This window comes from Scyliorhinus canicula, chromosome 3, assembly GCF_902713615.1.
Source record: "Scyliorhinus canicula chromosome 3, sScyCan1.1, whole genome shotgun sequence".
Taxonomy (NCBI): domain Eukaryota; kingdom Metazoa; phylum Chordata; class Chondrichthyes; order Carcharhiniformes; family Scyliorhinidae; genus Scyliorhinus; species Scyliorhinus canicula.
In genome coordinates this window covers 118,633,343-118,645,955 of record NC_052148.1, presented here as the reverse complement: position 1 = coordinate 118,645,955, position 12,613 = coordinate 118,633,343, and positions in this window count along the sequence as shown.

Genomic DNA, 12,613 nt, shown 5'->3' with positions numbered 1-12,613 from the left:
TGTCGTTGACGCTGGCGTGAACCGGTCGGGTTTGTCAGGCCGCTCAGCCTATCCAGGCCGGGGAATCGCCGGTCGCCGTGAGAAACGGTGAGCGCCGATTCTCCGAGCGGCGTGTCGCAAAACTATACACGCCATTTTGGGGGGGTGGGAGAATCGCAAGGGGTGCCAGGGCAGCGTGTCGTGATTCGCCCGGCCCTCCCGCGATTCTCCCACCCGGCGTGGGGAGCGGAGAATCGTGCCCCTGGTGTGAAAGTAAAACACATCTGTCAAGCATCGCCATGTGTAAAGGTTTTGCAACTTTGTAGGGATTCTACACATAATGGACAGAACTTTCCCATATTTTGTCAGTCTCATCTTCTGACTGAAACCTGGGTGTATCACTCCAGCTGCACAATTGAGTTTTTAGTCCAGATTTGAGCCGCTCTGAAAAAATAAAATGTGGGGGTGTGGTTTACTGTGGTGGCACGGGCTTGATAGAGAGTCCTTTAAAAAATGGCACCCCGATCAGCATGGAAAATAAAATCTCCCCCTAGCAAAGGTTTGCAGTGCCAACTTATGCCAAGGGCAGTGCCGGGGCAGTGCTGGATGCTCAAGCATGTCACTCACCCCCCGGTGGCGATACTTACCTTTCTGCACCCGGGGGGATCTCCTCGACTGATTGACGTCTTTTCAAACTTGTTAAAAATCTCACCAATTTGACATCATGTTGGCACGGTTTGAATATTTAGTGAGGGTGGGGGGGTTCATGAGACGGGAGGGGTGTTGGTAATGAGATTAAAATGCATGTAAATCTATAATATGAGGAACTCGCCCTTTGTGGGCGTGAACCTCATTATGTCACCGGAAAAGAGGCATGGAAAATCGGGAATCAAGATCTCGCCTGTGAGAAGCCCATTTCCCAATTCTCATGGAATTTTATGCTCGGATTGCCATTCTCATTGACGGCGGGCACAATCTTCCTCCAATGTCCCTTTGTGTGGGATTACACCTCACACCAGCCAGCAGTCATCGGGTCCTGATAAATTGTTGAAATCTAGGTTTTGATAAAGGGTTTATCTGCTACAAAGTTTAAGTAGTAAATATATTAGCAGCAGGTTGCAGGTGGCCCTCATTTTACAATAGGTCGCTAGAATCTGGAGAATTAATTACTGCTGAAATTAAATACAGCAGACTGACCTTGGAAGAGGAATCTATCCAGTATCAACTCCTACAGCTGAAAAAATAGCTGCGGGAAAAGTCTTTTCGCTGTTTGGTTTCACTTTGAAAGTTTTGCAGCCATTTTCCTGACCAAAAGCAGTGCTTGTGGGCAAAGCTTAGAGTTAAAAATGGGGGAAAAATCAGAAAGAGCTTAATAGCGCCACCATTGCAGTCAGAGCAATAACCTAGGATCACGGAAGACAGAGGCCACTAAGGTACTGTAACTCAAAGCTAAATGAACTTCAAAAAAACTGAAAGGAAACCTATAACTGTAAAAAGTTCCAGATGGTATTAAAAATTCCTGAAAAAGACAAAAAAGATTAGCTTAAAATTTCTAACATGCAATTGGAAGGCAACAGATCTCATGTCTGAATTCACCTTGTCCAGCAATGTGCCCCAGCTATGTTTTTTGGATCTAAATATTTCTGAACCAAATAAACAAGCCATGAAAATTAAAATTGCCATAGGCAATGAAGGTCTCCACAGACTGAGCACCTCAGTTCTGAACCCAACCATCTTAAGAATCCATATAATTATGGTCAACTTAAAAATCAATTTTGAGTGAAGCTCAACTTAAGAATTCACTGTTTGGACTTCATATCGTTGAGGCAACAGCCAACAGAAACCATTGGCCAATTCAGAAGTAGATGCAGAGGTAAAGGATGTAACTATGCCTTCACAGTAGCAGAATAGTTGAGCTAGTTATAGGATATAGCCCAATGGCAGCATTGAAAAAGACCTCTTGGACCAACCAAAAAGTTACATCATGGAAGCACTACAACAGAGCGGACACCTGTACAAAGCCATACTAATGGGAGCTAGAGTCTAGAGGCTGGGCGAAATTCATCCACTATTGATATGATAGCCCAGACAGGCAAGCCTCATGAGCAATGCACGTGGTGCAGTCTCAAACGTGTACCAACAAAATGCCCAGCTTTTAACTTGCATGCAAGGAATGTGACACCAGAGGACACTAGAAATACAGAAAGCAAAGACAGAAACAAATGTTGACATCATGAGAAACCCCAATCACGCATCCAGACAGATACAGAAAACAAAGAGCCGTTGTGGGATTGGGGACAGTACTGATTGAGGGAAAAAGTCATATAGGCCCAAAACAGGAATTTCCAAATAAGGCCCTGGCCGGAATCGACATCAGCTGTCTGCCAGACACCCAAGTCAGCACAGAAACTCAATTATCGCGAAACGTAACTTTACTCACAGTATTTGCCATGTTCACAGAAAAGGACAAAAAAGACCATGCATGCTATGAATACGTAACTAACTTCGAAACAGTAGAGATCAGCTTTGCAACAGGAAGAACGTAAACAAGAGGCCATCAGACTCCAATAATTGGGCAGAAAACTGGTCAGGCATGATTGTTTCAGAGGACAAATTACCCTGGTTAAACAGGATTATCCTGTTTATTTCTATTAATGAGTTTAAGTCTTGATGAGACAATAGAACTCAGGCCAGGTGTGTATCATGTCTCTGGCAGAACCTGGATAAAAGAAGGGTGTGTTGGAACACATCGTCAGTGACAACGTGAGAACCATTGGGATCAACCATTGCAGAAGAGGAGCCCCAAGGTTGGAGCTCAGAGAAGAAGCATCCACGCTAAATTATTGTAGCCTGGTCAGCCCTCCTTCACTAGTGTGGTTAATACTGAGATCTCAGTAGTGAGTCGAATTCATCTCTGCACTATATTCTTAAAAATCGCCACTCAAGCTAGATTTTCTGAATAAAGTAGAGTTATACTAAATTCGGGTGTCATTATTGTGTCTGTCTAATTCGATCAACGCAGGGTCTCGGTCAACAACACATCATCAGGTGAAGAGCCACGAAATATCTAGCCAAGCTATATAGTCAGATGATCAGGCTGATCGGATCATCAATACTCGAATGGGGCAGCCATTCAGCATGGTAACATCAAGAATATATTATCACGTGGTACCAACAGAAGCCTTGCAACCATCTAGATTATCGACGGGATTCTCCAATATTGGTGCAAAGTGTTGGCGCCGGCGTAAACGCCGGAGCTTTTACGACACCATCACCTGGCCCCTAGGAGCAGCGTTCCTGCACCATACAAGGGGCCGCATGACACTGGAGCACCTCACGCAGCTCCAGCTGCCGATACGGGTGCCAGCACGGGCGAGCAGCGGATCCACGCATGCGCGGCAGGGCCTGTGCAGGTTCGTGCATACGTGTGGTTCCTTCTCCGCGCCGGTCCCCTGGCAATATGGCGGAGCCCAACAGGGGCCCGGTGCGAAGGAACATAGGTCCCCCCCCCCGCCCACCAATCGTTGGCCCCGATCGCAGGCCTGGCCACCGTGGAGGCCCCCCCAACCAAAGTCAGATCCCTCCTCCTCCCCACCAGGATGGTCCTCGCAGCAAGAAAGCCGAGTTCCCGCTGGGTAGGACCACATGTGAATGACGGCGTGCGACTCGACCAATCTCGATGGGCATTCAGCCCGTCAAGCGCGGAGAATCGCCACAGGGGCACGTAGAATCGGCGACCCGGTTTCGGAGTGGCGTTGCGGGATTCGTGCCCCCGCAGTGCATGATTCAGACAACCAACATGCAGGTAACGAATGACCCAACCTGAACACCGGACAAAGTTCGAGTACAATGCCCAACTGATGGGCAGGAGAAGAAGTTGTCAGCATGGGCGGCACAGTAGCACAGTGGTTAGCACTGTTGCTTCACAGTGCCAGTGACCCAGGTTTGATTTCCGCTTGGGTGACTGTCTGTGCGGAGTTTACACGTTCTCCCCATGTCTGCGTGGATTTCCTCCGGGTGCTTCGGATTGGATTGGATTGGATTGGATTGGATTTGTTTATTGTCACGTGTACCGAGGGTACAGTGAAAAGTATTTTTCTGCAAGCAGCTCAACAGATCATTCAGTACATGGAAGAAAAGGCATCCTGCCACAAGTCCTGAAAGATCTGATTGTTAGGTGAATTGGTCATTCTGAATTCTCCGTCTGTGTAACCCGAACAGAGCACCGGACTGTGGTGACTAGGGACTTTCACAGTAACTTTATTGCAGTGTTAATGTAAGCCTACTTGTGACAATAGGCAAGATTATTATTATTACTATTATATACCCCAACCAAGATCATTTCAAGTACAAACACCAGGTGAGTGTGACAAAATAGATGGCAAATGAGAAAATACCACACACCAAATAATTCTATTATGTCTCGAACTCTAAGATGCAACAGAAAGAAAGCATCGTTAACCAGCATTCTAAAAATTTACAGCAGCCTCCAGCAAAGATCACCGTAAGGAAAGCTGAAAGATAAACAAATCATTTCATTCTTTAAGGGTAAATGTTTAGTTAGAAAATGGGGGATGTTGTGATATGATGTGCATATAACTTTAAAGATGTAAAATGTATTATTGTGACAGGGACGCTGGAGGGGAGATTAATGGCGCTGTTAAGTGTATACGGTCCCAATTGGGACGATGTGGGATTTGCAAAAAAGGCGTTTGGGGCCATCCCCGACTTGGACACACACAAACTGATTGTGGGGGGGTGGACTGGAACTTCGTGCAGGAACCAAGGTTTGACAGATCACGGCCGCGCTCGCTGGTCCCATCAGGGGGAGGGCGAAAGCACTGGCTGGGCTAATGGTGGAAATGGGAGGGGTGGACCTTGGAGGTTTCTGCACTCAAGGGAATGGGAGTACTCGTTTTTCTCAGCAGTCCATAAGGTATACTCACGGATCGACTTCTTTGTGGTGGGGAAGGCTTTGCTGGCTGGGTTTAAGGGGTCGGAATACTCGGCAATTGCAGTGTCAGATCATGCTCCCCATTGGGTGGATATGGTATTGGAGAAGGGGGTAGCGCAGAGGCCGGGGTGGAAATTAGATGTGGGGCTTTTGGGGAACCAAGTGTTCTGTGAGAAAATTGAAAAGGTAATTGGGGAATATGTAGTTTTCAACTGTACGGGTGAGGTGTCGAAGGCAGTTGTCTGGGAGGCTCTAAAGGCAGTGGTGAGGGGTGAGGTAATTTTGTTTAAGACCAGAGTGGACACAGAGGAGAGGTTGGAGCGGCAGAGGGTAATAGATGAGATGTTGGAGGTAGATAGGAGTTATGCAAAAGATGGGGAAGGTGCGCCAACTGAGACGAGCTAGGAGTACAGTTTATGAACATGGAGATAAGGCGTATGTTAGCAGGTCTGCTCCGGAAGGAAGCAGTGGCAAGGGAAATTCTTCAGGTGAGGGATAGGGCAGGGAAGTTGGTGGTGGCTCCGGATCTGATTAACAAGGTTTTTGAGGAGCTTTATGAGAGGTTGTACAGGTCAGAGCCACCCGGGGAAGACCATGAGATGCAGGAATTTCTAGATGGGTTGGAGTACCCGAGGCTATGGGAGAAGGACAGGGCTACATTAGAAGGAGCAATACTGGAGCAGGAGATAAAGGATGCGATTGGGAGGATGCAGTCGGGGAAGGTGGCAGGGCCGGATGGGTTTCCGGTGGAATATTATAAAAAATTCAAGGATAAGCTGGCACCCCTGATGGTGGGGATGTTTGAAGAGGCGATAGGGAAGGGGGTGTTTCCACAAACCTTGGGGCAGGCATAGATTTCACTGTTGCTAAAAAAAGATAAGGATCCGACGGAGTGTTGGTCGTATAGGCCCATATCACTTCTGAATGTGGACGCAAAAGTATTGCCGAAGGTACTGGCGGGTAGGCTGGAGGAGTGCCTCTCGAAGGTGATAGGTGAGGATCAGATGGGGTTCGTGAGAGGGAGGCAGCTTTTTTTGAACATTAGGAGGGTTTTGAACGTCGTTATGGCACCGGCGGAGGGGAAGGAAACAGAGGTGGTTGTGGCATTGGATGCCGAGAAAGCATTTGACCCGGGTAGAATGGGGTACCTGATGGCAGTTCTGGAGCGGTTTGGGATTGGACCAAGATTGTGAACTGGGTAAAGCTATTATATAAAGGAGCTGAAGGAGGAGTGTCCGCACAAACAACATCAGCACGAGATATTTTTCTCTGCACCGTGGGACAAGGCAGGGATGTCCTCTGACCCCCTGCTGTTTGCACTTGTGATTGAGCCATTGGCCATCGCATTAAAACGTTCGGGAGCATGGAAAGGAATAGTGTGGTGGGGGGGAATAGAGCATAGGGTGTCCTTATATGCCGACGACTTGCTGTTATACGCGTCGGAACCGAGTGTGTCGATAGGGGGAATATTGGAGCTACTGCGAGTATTTGGGTCTTTCTCGGGGTACAAGCTGAACCTAGACAAGAGTGAGTATTTTGTGGTGTATCGGCCGGGGGTGGGGGCAGGGGTGGGGGGGGGCTGCCATTCCGTAGGGCAGGGACTCACTTTAGATATCTGGGGGTGCATGTTGCCCGGGAGTGGGGGAGGCTTCGCAGGTACAGTATCACTAGTTTGGTGGGGAGAGTGAAAGCTGATCTGGCACGGTGCGATGGTCTCCCTCTGTCACTGACGGGTCGGGTACAGGTGATTAAAATGAATGTGTTGCTGCGATTTCTGTTTATTTTTCAACGCCTACCAATTTTCCTGCCAAAGGCTTTTTCAGGGAGATTGAGGGAAGGATTACCTCATTCATATGGGGAGGGAAGGTGGCCAGAGTGAGAAAGGTGCTGCTACAGAGGGGAAGGCAGGCAGGGGGTTTCGGTCTTCTGAACCTGATGTATTATTATTAGGCGGCAAATGTGGAGAAGGTGCGGAGCTGGTCGAGGGTTTGATTCCCAGTGGGCTCAGAATGGCGGAGAGTTTGTGCAGGAGGTCGGGATTGAAAGCACTAGCAACAGCGCCGCTCCTGATGGCCCCAGGGAAATACTCAGGGAGTCCGGTAATAATAGCTTCATTGAGAATTTGGAGGCAGTTTCGCCAACACTTCAGGTTGGGGGCAGGGTCACGGGAAATGCCGATTCGGGGGAACCACAGATTTGAGCCAGGGATGTGGGATGGAAATTTTCAGAAACGGGAAGAGAAGGGGATTAAGACGGTAAAAGATTTGCTTCTTAGGGGTCGGTTTGCAGGATTGAGGGAGCTGGAAGCGAAGTATGGGCTGGGGCAGGGGGAAATGTTTAGATCCATGCATGTTCGAGATTTTGCCAGAAAGGAGATACAGAGCTTCCTGGTGGAGCCGGCCTCCACATTGTTGGTGCAGGTGCTGACGACAAGGGGACTGGAGAAGGGGGTAGTGTCAGTGGTGTATGGAGCTATTTTGGAAGAGGATAAGGAACCACTGGAAGGGATCAAAGCAAAGTGGAAGGAAGAGTTGGGAGAGGATATGGAGGAGGGTTCTGGTGTGAGTGCTCCGGACAGTAAATGCCTCCACCTCATGTGCGAGGTTGGGGCTGATACAGCTGAAGGTGGTATACAGAGGACACCTCACGAGGGCGAGGATGAGCCAATTCTTTGTGGGGTAGAAGGAATGTGTGAGCGTGGCGGATGGGGGAAGGGGGCGCTAATCACGTTCATATGTTTTGGTCCTGTCCAAAGCTAGAGGATTACTGAAAGGAGGTTTTTAGGGTAATTTCCAAGGTGGTGCACGTGAAACTGGACCCGGGTCCCCAGGAGGCATATTCAGGGTGTCGGCAACAGCAAGGGTTGGAAACGGAGGCAGACATCGTAGACTTCGCCTCGTTGAGCGCCCGATGGCAGATCCTGCTGGGATGTAGAGCAGCCTCTGGGTGTGGAGGGGGACCTGTTGGAATTCTTGACTCTTGAGAAGGTTAAGTTTGAACTGAGGGGAAGGACGGAGGGGGTTCTACAATTCATGGGCATTATTCATTATGCACTTTCAAGAACTGATAACATTGAACATTAGTTGTGGGGGATGGGTGGGAGGGTTGGGGGGGGAGGGGAGCTAGTGTATATTAAGGGTGACTATGGTGATCCCTGATTCCTTTTTGTCATTTGTTTATGTGAACCATGCGGGCTGATGTCTGGGGTTTGGTGGGAGGATGGGATCGTTGTTATTGTTATGGGGTTTGACATATTTGTTGCTGATAATTGTTTATTGTTGGTGTGTGTAAATTTGGGGAGAAAATGTGAAAAAGGAGGAGACATAAAAATATTTTTAAAAAGATGTAAAATGTATTTTAAATTACTGTCAATCAATACCATAATTGACACATCACTATTGTAATCAGTCGGCAATCAGGAGGATGGAGATCGAGGCCAGGGTTCTCCGAGCCCGAGCCTGGCGACCGGAGAATCAGCGGCAATCGCGCCCGTGCGGTTGCTGTCGCGCCGGTCCAGGGCCGTTAAAAGCGCTCCCCACGGCGATTCTCCATGCTCAACGGGCCGAGTGCCCACCCGATTCTGCCGGCGTGGCTTACATATGGTCCCACCCGACAGGACCTCGGCGTTCTGGCTGCGGGGTCGTCCTGGTGGGGGGTCGTGGGGGGGGGATCCGACTCCCGGGGGGGTGCCTCCACAGTGGCCAGGCCCGCGATCGGGGGCTACCGATGGGCGGGCGCACTCATTCCAGCGGGGGCCTGTGTTCCTCCGCACCGGATCCCTGTAGGGCTCCGCCATGTTGCGCGGGGGGTGGTGGGAAGGCAGCAACCACGCCCATGCGCTGGCACGAAGCTAGCCGGCCGCGTGCACGCGTGGACCTGCAGCGGCGTGCCGGACTGGCTTTCGGCGCTGGAGCAGCGCACAGCACTCCGCCGCTGCTCGAGCCCCCAAAGAACAGGAGAATTACTGGGCCTGGAGGCCCGTTGATGCCACGATATCGGAGAATCCAGGCCCATATGTACCAATACTCAGTCTCCCATTGAACGCTATCTGTAAGCAGTCTTGTCTTTAAATAAAGAACCCACATTATGTTTCGTCTATCCTTGCATATGACTTGTACTGTTTATGTAAAAAAGAGGATAAAGTGAACCTCCTATTCCTTATCCGAAATCTAATCCCCCTAATTATGGACTCTTTAACTAGAAGAATAAGGAATTTCTATCCACCCTATCTAGCCCCCTTGTAATTTTATCACTTCTATTATATATCCCCATCTTTCTCCTCTGTTCCAAAAAGCACAACCCTACTCTATCCAGCCTTTCCTCATTACTAAAATTCTCCAGTACAGACAACATCCTCATAAATCTGCCCTGGACTGAGAAATGATCATATTATTTACAATCAAACTTGTGGTTGAGACTTGCAATGGTATCCAACCCAGGAACATCAATAGTTCAAATGAAAATACAGAATGTTGTTTGCTGTAGGCAGGTGTAAAGCAATTGATCAAACCATATCAACATGCAAGGCTATAAATCTTTTCAAACTAGTAAGCCTATTAAAAGCTGCAGATATTTTTATTTGTAAGTAAACAAGATCATTGGACTTTAATGGGCAACACCAATTTTAAAGCCATGAGACCTTCAGCAAGGGGCCCAAAGGTCCATAAGTAGGTCTGAAACCAACAAACAGCAATACTTCAAAGCTCTGTTTTGCATTGATGCAAATTTAGAACCTTATTGAAATTTCATGTTTCAATAAACCTGGTAAGAAATGGAACTGGGTGTAGCCAAAATTTCTGGGCTGACTTTTCCAGAGAACCTTGAAATCCCATCACAGGGGCCCAAAGTGGGACAGTGACTGCGCTCCAGCAGATGACGGGAAAATGGAATAAAGTATTGCTGGCAGCTGTCAATTAACAGACCCCTGCTGGAGCCACCATCCAATTGAGGATGGTTGCTTGCTCCCGGGAGCTGGTGACCGAAAAAAGGAGGCTGCTGGCAGTGCCAACGCGAGCAATGGCCACAGCTGAGTATGCAACACCAGGAAGAGTGGGCCTCACTGGGGAGGTTCTTTGAAGAGCAGTTAGGGGAGAAAGTCGGCGCCAGGCGGCAGATCCCAACAATCATGGGTGGGGGAAGCTTCCTTAATGGGTCATAATGCACCCATCAGGAGGGCCACACCCCAGGAATCCACTGGAAGGCCCTCAGGGTTTGCTGGTGGTCTCCCCACATGACAGTGAGCAAAAGTCTGTTCAATGGCACCTACTAAGGGGGTAGTATCGAGGTGTTTACGGGGCTATTTTGGAAGAGGAGAAGGCGCCACTCGAAGGGATCAAGGCAAAGTGGGAGGAAGAGTTGGGGAGAGGGTATGGAGGAGGGATTCTGGTGTGAGGTACCTCCGGAGGGTGAACGCTCCACCTCGTGTGTGAGGTTGAGGCTCACACAGCTGAAGGTGGCGTATAGAGCACACCTTACAAGGGCGGGATGCAGCCATCTCTTTGAGGGGGTAGAAGATGTGTGTGAACATTGTGGGGGGGGCCCCCACAAACCATGTTCATACGTTTTGGTCCTGTCCACAGCTGGAGGATTACTGGAAGGAGGTTTTAGTGTAATCTCTAAAGTGGTGTATGTGAAACTGGACCCGGACCCTCGGGAGGAGATATTCGGGGGTGTCAGACCAGCCAGGGTTCGAAACGGGTGCGGAGGCAGATGTTGTAGCCTTCACCTCATTGATCACCCGACGGCGGACCCTGATGGGTTTGGGAGCAACCTCTCCACCCTGCGCCCCTGGCGGGCCGGGGATCCTGCTGGAATTCTTGACTCTTGAGAAGGTCAAATTTGAACTGAGGGGAAGGATGGAGGGGTTCTACAATTCATGGGCATTGTTCATTATTCATAGGGGGGAGCGGGCTGGGTGGGTTGAGGGGAGGGGGGACTGTATGTCTTAATGGGTGACTAGGGTGATTCCTGATCCTTTTTGTCATTTGTTTATGTTAACATGCGGGCCAATGTCTGGGGTTTGATGGGAGGATGGGATCGTTGTTATTGATATGGGGATTGACATTGCATTTGTTACTGATTATTGTTTATTGTTGAGTGTAAATTTGGGAGAAAAATGTGAAAAAGGAGAATAAAAATATATTTTTTTAAATGGCACTTAGGTGCCTCAATTGACACTCGGTTGGTGGCTGAGCTGCTGAGGTTCCCACCACTGGCAATATGCCATGGGCGGGGGAAAAATCTGAGGGCTCACCTGACAATGTCCTTCCCTGCCATATTTTTAGAACTCACACCTCCCAGCCTGTCTGCAATGGGTGTGAAAACATAGGGCCTGTAAAGTCCATTCACACATATAAAAGATAGTAAGAAGTCTTACAACACCAGGTTAAAGTCCAACAGGTTTGTTTCAAACATGAGCTTTCGGAGCACAGCTCCTTCCTCAGGTGAATGGAGAGGTCCAGGTCCAACGCTGGCATCTCCACATCATATAAAAGATAAGCATGGCTGGAATGGGTGGGATTCCCTCAGCCCATGCCGGGCCAGAGAATCGCCGGCTGGTGCGAATTGTGCGACGCCGGTCCGCCGGTTCTCTGGAGAGCGGAGATCTTCAGAGATCTGTGGGCAAACACCCCTTTGAGCTTGCAGTGTCCTGCCATTCATTGAGTACTCCCTTGCTTTTGTTACTTCTTCCAAAGTGCATCAACTTGCACTTTTCAGGGGTAAATTCCATCTGCCACTGATCTATCTGTCTGACCACTCGCCTATCTCTTCCTGCAACTTAAGATCTTCTTCTACTAAACTATCCCGACAATCTTCATGTCATCCGCAAACTACTTACCAGCCCCCCCAAATTATCATCTAAATTGTTGATATATATCGCAAACAATAAGAGACCTAGTACTGATGCCTGTGGGACAGCACTGGACACGACCTCCTGCCACACAAACAGCCTTCTACCACCATCCTCTGTCTCCTACCACTAAGCCAGTTTTGGGTCCAACTTGCCAATTTACCTTGGATTTCATGTGCTTTTACCTTCTTTATCAGTCTCCCATGTGAGACCTTGTCTAAGGCTTTTCTGAAATCCATATCAACTACATCAACTGCACTACCCTTATCTACACACCTGATCACCTCCTTGAAAAATTCATTCAAATTTGTTAGACATGACCTCCCTCTGTTAAAGCCATGCAGACTATTTCTGATTAAATCTTGCTTCTCCAAGTGGAGATTGATCTCCTTCAGAATTTTCTCCAATAATTTCCCTCCCACTGATGTGAGACTCTCTTGTCAATAATTCCCTGGTTCATCTCTACCAACCTCCTTGAAAAGTGGAACCACATTTGCTGTTCTCCAATCCTCTGGCACCTTCCCTGTGGTCAGGGAAGAATTACAAATTTGGGTCAAAGCCCCTGTAATTTCTTCCTATGCCTCCCACAACAGCCTGGGATATAAATCACCTGAAAAAGGGGGATTTGTCCACTTTTAAGCCAGCCAAAACCCCAACACCTCCTCACTTCCCTATGTCAAACTGTTCAAGAACCTCACAGTCCGTCTCCCCGAATTCTGTACCTACATGCTCCTTTTCCTGAGTGAAGGCAGATGTGAAGTACTCGTGTAAACACACTACCAATGTCCTCTGGCTCTATGTACAGATTTACCCCTTGATCTCTAATGGGT